This window comes from Otolemur garnettii, unplaced genomic scaffold, assembly GCF_000181295.1.
Source record: "Otolemur garnettii isolate 467f Iridium unplaced genomic scaffold, OtoGar3 scaffold00062, whole genome shotgun sequence".
In the NCBI taxonomy this organism is placed as follows: domain Eukaryota; kingdom Metazoa; phylum Chordata; class Mammalia; order Primates; family Galagidae; genus Otolemur; species Otolemur garnettii.
This window is the reverse complement of record NW_003852457.1, coordinates 1,392,845-1,401,624: the sequence shown is the minus strand read 5'-3', so window position 1 is coordinate 1,401,624 and position 8,780 is coordinate 1,392,845. Positions and strand designations below refer to the sequence as shown.

General features: G+C 45.6%; 1 protein-coding gene across 1 annotated transcript in view; it reads right to left on the bottom strand.

Moving 5' to 3' along the window:
* Positions 1-8,780, bottom strand: part of TRAPPC9 (trafficking protein particle complex 9) — a 727,753-nt gene that overhangs the window by 409,733 nt on the left and 309,240 nt on the right. The gene's annotated exons all lie outside the window — the stretch shown is intronic.

Below are 8,780 nucleotides of genomic sequence, written 5' to 3'. Positions count from 1 at the left end.
AAAAAAAAAAAAAAGGACCAATCTCTTCCAATGCCCAGAACCCAGAGTCCTAGACCCAGCAGACCTTCAGTAGGAAAGAACAGTAGTTATTGGTCATAGAGCAGAGATTGTATGTCAGATTTTCTGGATGTTATTGCCATTTTCCACTAAAGAGAATCAAATTCAAGTCTGATACCATCTCAATGATGAATGAAACTACAAATAAATGAATATGAAGTGCTGAATGAATAAATTCAGTAAGAACTGGAAAGCTTGGCATGGTGTGGGCCCAGAGAGGCTTAGAAAGCCACATTGCATGTCTTACATGGAAGTCAATGCTTGGAACCCATCTGAACCCATCCTAAAATCTGATCAGTCTGACTATACCTGTAAAATACATCAAGATTTTCTGTTTGTTATCATAGCCATTGTTTTAATGAATTGCCTTGTAAAGGCACAATGGAGGAGAAGGGAAGACAGGGGAAAGGAGGGGAGGGGAGGGGAGGCAGGGGAGGAGAAAGGGAGGGAGAAGATTCAGAATATAATTACTAGCTTAGAGCTCGAAAAAGGGATAAGGTCAATGCAAAAGCCTATTAACTCCGGGTCCAAGAAGAGAATTCTAAAGAGAGAACAGACTCACAAATTATATAAAAAAACAAGTTTAACATTAATTAACAAATGGAAAGGAGAAGTTTTGTGAGAAACTAAAAATACCTCACATAATAAGAGAATTGCTAATTTAAATCATTAGTGAAGACAAGATAACGAAGAATTTAATAAGAGTAAAATCTTTATACTGTGTATCTTTCATCAAAGTATGTGGCAGACAAATGGGGAGGAGTCAGGGGCATACATCTACCCAGCACACAGCCACGCACCTGCCATGAGCAGGTGGCTCTGGGCCAAGAAGAAATGAAGACTCACAGGACAGCTCCTCCTCTCTGACTCACTTCTCTCATGATGTTTACGACCAAAGCACTTGCTGCTTACTCCATCCTAATGACTCCTCAACACAGAGCTTGGCATCTGCCCATATGCTCTATAGAATCTTCTCCCAAATACTTAATAAGGTTGTCACCAAGTTCCACATTGCCAAATTCCATGCATATTTTCCACATTTTTTCTACTGGATTGCCCTCCTAATCATTTATATCTTTTCTGGCCAAGCCTTGGGTTTCTGTGACCCACCTCCTTCCTTCTTCCTCCACAGTCTCTCCCATGCACACCTCTTCATTTCCTACCACTTAGTCATTCAGAACTCCAGCAACGGCCCAATTTCTTCTCCTACAAGGTCAATCCCTGAGTGTCTGCTGCCATTGCACTGCTGTCTTTCCCCCTACCTGGTACAGCCACTGCCCTCTGGACCTGCATGTGGCACAAGGGCCACAGACCCAGCAAGTCCAGAACTCAGCTTGGACCTGCCATTCCCACCTTCCATCCAGACCACTAAGGCAGAAACCAAAACCCACCCCCTGCCACATCCTATTAATTGCTGAGGTTTCTCAGTTTTACCCTTTGATGCTTCTTTTTTTTTTTTTTTTTTTTTTTTTTGAGACAGTCTCACTTTATCAACCTCAACTTGGCATCACAGCTCACAGCAACCTTCAACTCCTGGGCTTAGGGCTTAGGTGATTGATTCTCTTGCCTTAGCCTCCCAAGTAGCTGGGACTACAAGCCCTTTGATGCTTCCTGTATGTATCCTCTCCTGTGTGTACCTAACATCTGGTTCAACACACAGCACCTCTCAGCCCCACCAGCAGCGGCCACCTGTTTCCTCCCTCGAGTCCGTGAGCAGGCTGCAAGCAAGATGAGGCCACAACACACAGCTGATGAGCAGCACTCAGCCCTGCTAGTAATCTGACGACACCTAGCGTTGACTATGCCCTAGGAAGTGCACTAAACACTTTAATGGGTGCCACCACTATCCCCGTTTACTGTAATGGGTACATGGATTTCACCTTTACGTCCATCTTATAAAATGGGTCCCACCACTATCCTTATCTGACAGATGAAAAAGCTGAGGTCATGGTGTTGAAGTAACTTATCCAAGATGACACACAAATCAGTTGCAGGGCCACAACTCCAGCCACAGCAATCTGTCTAGAGCCCACGCTACAAGCACTCCTCCCTGGTACCTCTGCCCACCTCTGAGTATCATCTCATATTACCTTTCCACCCCACTCCCTGCCAAATCCATAATCTGGTAAATGGCTCCCTATTCTGCACCTTCCTCTGCTCACACTGCACCCAGGATCCATTAAGGATCCTGCCTTCCTTAATGCCTGGAGTGAGCTGACCATTCCTTCCCAGGGGTCCTTCCCACACCATCCCCATCTCCTTCAGGAGCCCTCCCTGCATGGCCACAGTGACCTGTGCACACATTCCCTTTTGGGCCAGGTGGTGAGGGACCCAACTGGGATAGATGACTCAGAGAGGTGACACTAACCAAGATAAACCACCATCAAAAAATCTGTGCTGATAGGGAAGGTGGGCCCTTGTCAGCCGGGGTTTGTGCAAGCATGGATAATGAATACCATTTCCAGATGAGAGTTTAGAACAATAAAACTTAACTAGAAAACAGAGAAACAGAAAGTAGCCTCTGGTCTACTAAGTGCAGGTAGCTTCTAGGTAGCTGCACTTATCTGAGGGCCAGGCTCCCAATGACTGGGAACAGTGTCGTTCCTAAGTGGGCAGAAGCGCATGGTCCTCAGAGTTCAGGAGGGGAGCAAGGACCACACACACACACACACACACACACACACACACAGCCTCTGTGTCCAGTGAACAAATAGCAGCTTCCACACATGAGGCCTTAGGCAGGGCCTGAGCTGGAGATGCTGCCCCAAACCCTCCCAACCTCAAAAGATGGGGAGGGAGAGCTTTGTCCAAGATCTCCCAGCTTCTTACAGTAACTGCTGTTTAGGCTCGTCAGATTCCAAAAGCCGCACCCTCCATCACACCACTGAAGACAAATGGGTAGCAGAACCAACAAATGCAGTGTTGACAGCCAGCTGCTTTGTTTTCACCATGACTCCAGGTCACACGAGACAGAGCAATCTAAGTGACAGTCTCTAGTCTTAAAACAAAACATGGAGTCAGATTGAGGGGATGAGAGTATATAGAATTACTGTCACCCACAGAGCCACACAGAGTACAGGTACAGCAGAAACAGCTAAGCCTCTTGGAACACAATAGTGCCACTGACAGTTAGGTGAGGATTTAATGCTAATGCCATAGATTTATTTAAGAGGATTTCAAAAATAAGGGTGGCATGCTTTAGTGATTACATGGGAGAGAAAAAACCCTTCTGTGCACATGCCACACACTGAGAGTGCAGCATGAGGCACCCACATGCACATCCTGGAACCCTCGCAACAGCCCTTCGCAGGTCTCAGCACTGCCACTTTACAGGGAGGAAAACTGAGGCTCTGAGAACTGGGCAAGATCACACAGCTGTGAGCTCAATCCTATATCTCACTAGTTTCAAGGTAGTTTCAATTTAGACATGTTTAGAACACTAAAGTCACCTGGATGGGAATACCTCAAAGAAAATTGAAAATTCAGGAAGAAAGGCCAGGCACAGTGGCTCACACCTGTAATCCTAGCACTCTGGGAGGCTGAGGTGGGTGGATTGCCTGAGCTCACAGGTTTGAGGGCAGCCTGAGCCAGTGAACCCTTGTCTCTAAAACTAGCCAGGCGTTATGGTGGGCGCCTATAGTCCCAGCTACTCAGGAGGCTGAGGCAAGAGAACTGCTTGAGCCCAAGAGTTTGAGGATGCTGTAGGCTATGATGCCATGGGACTCTACTGAGAATGACAAAGTAAAACTCTGTCTCCAAAAAAAAAAAAAGGAAGGAAGGAAGGAAATTCAAGATGAAGGCTCATGTAGGAAGATGGACCTGAGACAAATTTTAAGTACCTACTATTTCACGAGCATGAATATGTATTTTTCTTTCAGTGCAAAACCAAAAGGTGACATGAAAGATGGCCCAGCACTTCTGCACAGAGACGGCTGTCCTTGCACAGGAACATCTCTACTTTCCTGATGATTAACTGAAAGGCAAGTTTCCCTTGGCTCAGACTGAGCCACTCAAAGACCAAAGGCAACTCCAACACCCCCAAAATCTGCATCATGGATAAAAGGGAAAGTTGCAGCTTTGCAGGAATCGCTGCAGCACCTGCGTGAAAAGGGCTGATGGGTCCTGTCCAGTAAACGGGTGAAACTGAAAAGGACGTCAAGCGCCACCTCCCTCTCCTGGATCAACGGCTCCCTCGTCCTCTAGATAAGGAGCTTAATGAAGAAATGCTTTGAGAACAGGGCACTTACAAGGGTATCTGTAGATGTCTTACTGGTGATCGTTTCAAAGTGATCAGGGTTTTCATTTTCAATAACTTTTTAAATTCAAAGTCAAGTTGACATAACATTAACCATTTTAAAGTGAACAATTCAATGACATTTGCTGCATTTGCAATGCTATGCCATCACCACCATCTACCCACTTCTGAAACATTTGCTTCAACACAAAAGGAAACCTCAGCTACTCGCCGTACCCACCCCCAGGCCCCAGAAACCACCAGTCCGTATCCTGCCTCCACAGACTCGCCCACTCTGAATACTCACATTAGTGAAATCACACACTTTCACTTCACTTCTTTCACTTAACGTGTTCTCAAGACACACTGCTCAAGACTACAGGCACAGGGCAGTGAACACAACCTGACCACGCCCCAGAATAGTCACATTCCAGCGAAGGAGGCCACAGTAAACTATTCAGTATGTAACAGAGTTAACGACTGTGGAGAAAAGTCAAGCCAGGAGAAAAGATGGAGCTGAAGAGGGTCAAATGCACCAAGATGGACGGCCTGGCCCCAGGCCGCCTCCTGGATGCTGGCCCCTCCAGCAGCACCTCCTCACCTGGCCTCAGCCCACTCACCCCCGCCTCTCAGGGAGGACCAGACATGGAAACAAGAAATGCCACACACAGGAAGATGGACTCAACTCTGAGACAGCAAGGCGTCCTCAGAGAGCCCTCACAGCTAGTAGCAGCTATTACTTAGCTGCCTTGGAGGGCCACCACTCTGAGCGGACCAGGCCACCCACCCTGCCCTGTCAGTGTTGGCTTAAGGAGTGGGGAAGACCAGCGCTGGCCAAACCTCTTCTGTAGAGCAACAAAAGCAGCAGCAAGGAACATGAATTTGGAAACACGGTCAAGCAAAGCAACAAAAGAAATGAACCACACGGACGGGTAATGACGAGGCAGGGGCCCAAGGGCTTTCAATCAAGAAAGAAGTACACATTCTCTTGTTGTCTTACCTAGCATACCGGCCTCTTGTTACCACAGACATTTTTTCTGCCACGTGGAACCTAAGAGTGAAATCAACTTGCAGAAAACAGAGAAGAGAGCTGAGAGATGATGTCTAGATATGGAAAACAAGCCCACATCTGAACTTTCCCATTAAATGAGCCAATAAATTACCTATGTTTAATAAACCACTTAGAGCTGGGGCTTCTGCTATGAACAATATCAACAATCTTGCTGCAGAAATACTGAACTTTCAATAAGTACATAGATGTAAGGAAGGACCACGGTTGACAGAGGGGCACTGTAAGGGCAAACACTTCTCAGGCACATGGCCAAGTAAGTGGTGGACTCCGGTATCTAAGTACAGGCACGCACACAAGGGAATAGGTGCCTGGTACTCCCTCTGCACCTCCCAGCTGAGTGCTCTGACTGGTGGACATCTGAGGTATGGCCGGCAGGTGCCAATGAGAGGAATCATTGCATCATCCCACTCTTCCCCTGTGCTCTCCTGTGGCCACCAGGAACACAGGGGACCAGACCCAGCCCTTTGTCCCCAGCTCCCTCTGAGAGAGCAGGAAGAGTTAGAATTAGGAGTAGGGACAGTATAGAAAGAAAACAAATCTGACAGGGGTGACTGGCCAAGGCTTGTGCCAGAGCTCAGGCCTGCAGGTTGCACCACAAACACCATGCAGGCTGTGGTACTTTGAGTTCTCTTAGACCATCTTACTCAGTTACCTCAAAACCTCAGGTGGGGATGAGGAGGCAATTAGCTGGTCATCAATGGGCAGTTTGGGGTCTCTGGACAGACAATCAAAATGTCCTCTCAATCTTAATTTTCTTATATGTAAGTGTTACAGAGACAAAGAAAATTGTTTCCCTAGCTATAGGCAGAAATAGATCAGTGAAAGTATATATAGTTGAGAAAAAATATTCTTAAAAGAAGAAAAATTACTAAATGCTGTGATACCACTTATTCATCCATCCATTGAAAACATTAAATTTTTATTAGTTAATGGGAAATTATCTAGGCATTCCGTGAAGATTAAGTTTTCAGAAAAAAAGAACACATCTTAAAAAACTTACTTGTGGGGGGAGGGAGGGGGGAGGGAGAGGGATTCGAGGGTTCACTTCTGTGGTTCATCTTGCAAGGGTACAAGTGAATCTTTCTATGAGTAGAATATGAATGTTTTGACATAATAACTAAGAAAGTTACATGAAGGCTATGTTAACCAGTTTGATGGAAGTGTCTTGGATTGTGTATGAAAACACCACACTGTACCCCCAAAGTGCATCAATGTACACAGTTACCATTCAATAAAAAAAAAAAAAAAAAACTTACTTGTGAGTCAACTGAGGGTCTTCGTGATTATCTATGTGACAGCTGTGTCCCGTTAAATCTTACAAGTTATTAATAGCAGGCATTATAATAACAAGGTCAACAGTAACTGCTCATAGCAGTCAAAGCACACAGAAAGACCTGCGGTCCTCTGCCACAACAGCACCTCCACTCCCTCAAGCCCCCAAACACCTGCACTGTCTGGCAAAGGGACTCCACGGAGCCACACAAGGAACAAAATGAGAGACCTCTAAGTCTGCATTTCTAACATCCTCTATGCTGCATTCAGTACCAGAGAAATATTTATGCTTTGTAACACACTGAAAGTGAAGCCCTGGTGTAGGAGCTGGCACTCTGAGGAACCACCTGAGGTGCTGAGGGCCACGGATGGGGAACACAAGGACTCCATCTTCAGAAGCACCTGGGGTAGGGAGGACAGAAGAGTAACTGGAAGTGAAAGCTGCTGTCGGGCACGCATGTGCCCTTAGCCCACACTTGGAGAAAAGCTGAGTTCAACTCTGAAGGATGAGTAAACAAATAATGGAAATTCAAGGCAATGATTCTCATCACTCAAGTGTATACGAACTGCAATGGACACACAAGAAGAGCTGCTCTTTATTCAGGCACAGAAAGGCAGGCTGAGCTGTGACACTGTTGGACCCAAGAGCACCAGGACGTACAAGACACAGCAAAACAGCAGAGCGCTGAGCGGGAGGGCACCTTCCATGAGGAGAGGAAAGGACACCATTAGAGACAGAACTGAAAAGCCAGGAGTGTATCTGGGTGAAAAAGAATCCCAGTGATTGTTTGAACTCCTTTTGGACAGCGGAAGAGGATGTAAGAAAGGAACAGAGGAAGTGGAGTTTTATAAGAGATACAATAGCAGTAAACATTTCTTGAGGGCTTGGCAATGCCTCCCACCATGCTCAATGCTGTATGTGAGTTTACAAAGTCCCCAGCACTTAGTAAGCAGGCAGTGACATAGCTACTACTATTTAAATAATTCTTTCAATAAACCTATTATTCCCAGTTGTATAGGAGAGAAAACTGAGGTTCAGTGAGATTAGGATTAATTTGACCAAGGTCAACAGCTACTAAATGCTTGGATCCAACAGCCTGACTGTAGAAAACTGTCTCTGAGCCACCACACCTGCTGGCAGTCCAGCAGAGAATGGACTACAGGGTAAGAAACCAAAACTGGGGATGTCTGTGGCCAAAGCCCAAGGACAGAAGTTATGGAGACAGACACACAGAAAAGCTGGATCCTACCCTTGATGGGCAGAGACACTGCTGTTCGATCCAGTCTTCATGAGCACTAGATTTACACCAAGTGCACGACCTTAACAGATAGGACTTTTGACTAATGGTTTACAACCGCAAGAACAGAGAGAACAAAGAGAGAGCAGATGAAGCAGGGAAACCATAAACTAGAGCCTTCAGGTTAAAGACACCTCTAACTTTCAGTCAGGGTACTTTCTGGACCCCACATACCTTCAGAAGAGAATCTGCAATGCCCTGCGAGCATTTGCTCACCCTGACCTCAGGTATGTCTGTAGACCAAGTGCAAACTTACTATCCTTCCACTCACTGAAAATATACAACAGGAAGACTTCTTTGAATGAGGTAGAATATTAGTGAGAGACCAAGGGCTATCCAGTCATCAGAACATTCTCTAATGCTGGCCCTGCTCCTTACTGGCACATGAAATTGGGAAAGCAGCTTAGCTTTCCTGAGCCTTTGATGATGTCAGCATCTGTAAATGGAGTTATTATAATCATCAGGTAAAATGACAAATATTCAGTGCCTAGCAAAGCACATGATAGGAGCCTAATTAATGGTAACCATTAGAATTGTTATTCAGAAGACATGAATTCAGGGGTAAAGGGTAAGAAGGGAAGTGGAAAGGGAGGAAAAAAATGTTTAGCTTCAGGAATTTTTTAAATTGAGGGATAATTTACACACCAGAAAACCCATCTTTTAAAAACATAATTCAGTGGTTTTTAGTATAGTCACAAAACTATACAACCATTGCTACTAATTTCAGAATATTACCATCATCCCAAGAAGAAATCCAGTGCCCATTAGCCATCACTCCCAATCCCCTATCCAGTGCCCATTAGCCATCACTCCCAATCCCCTATCCAGTGCCCATTAGCCATCACTC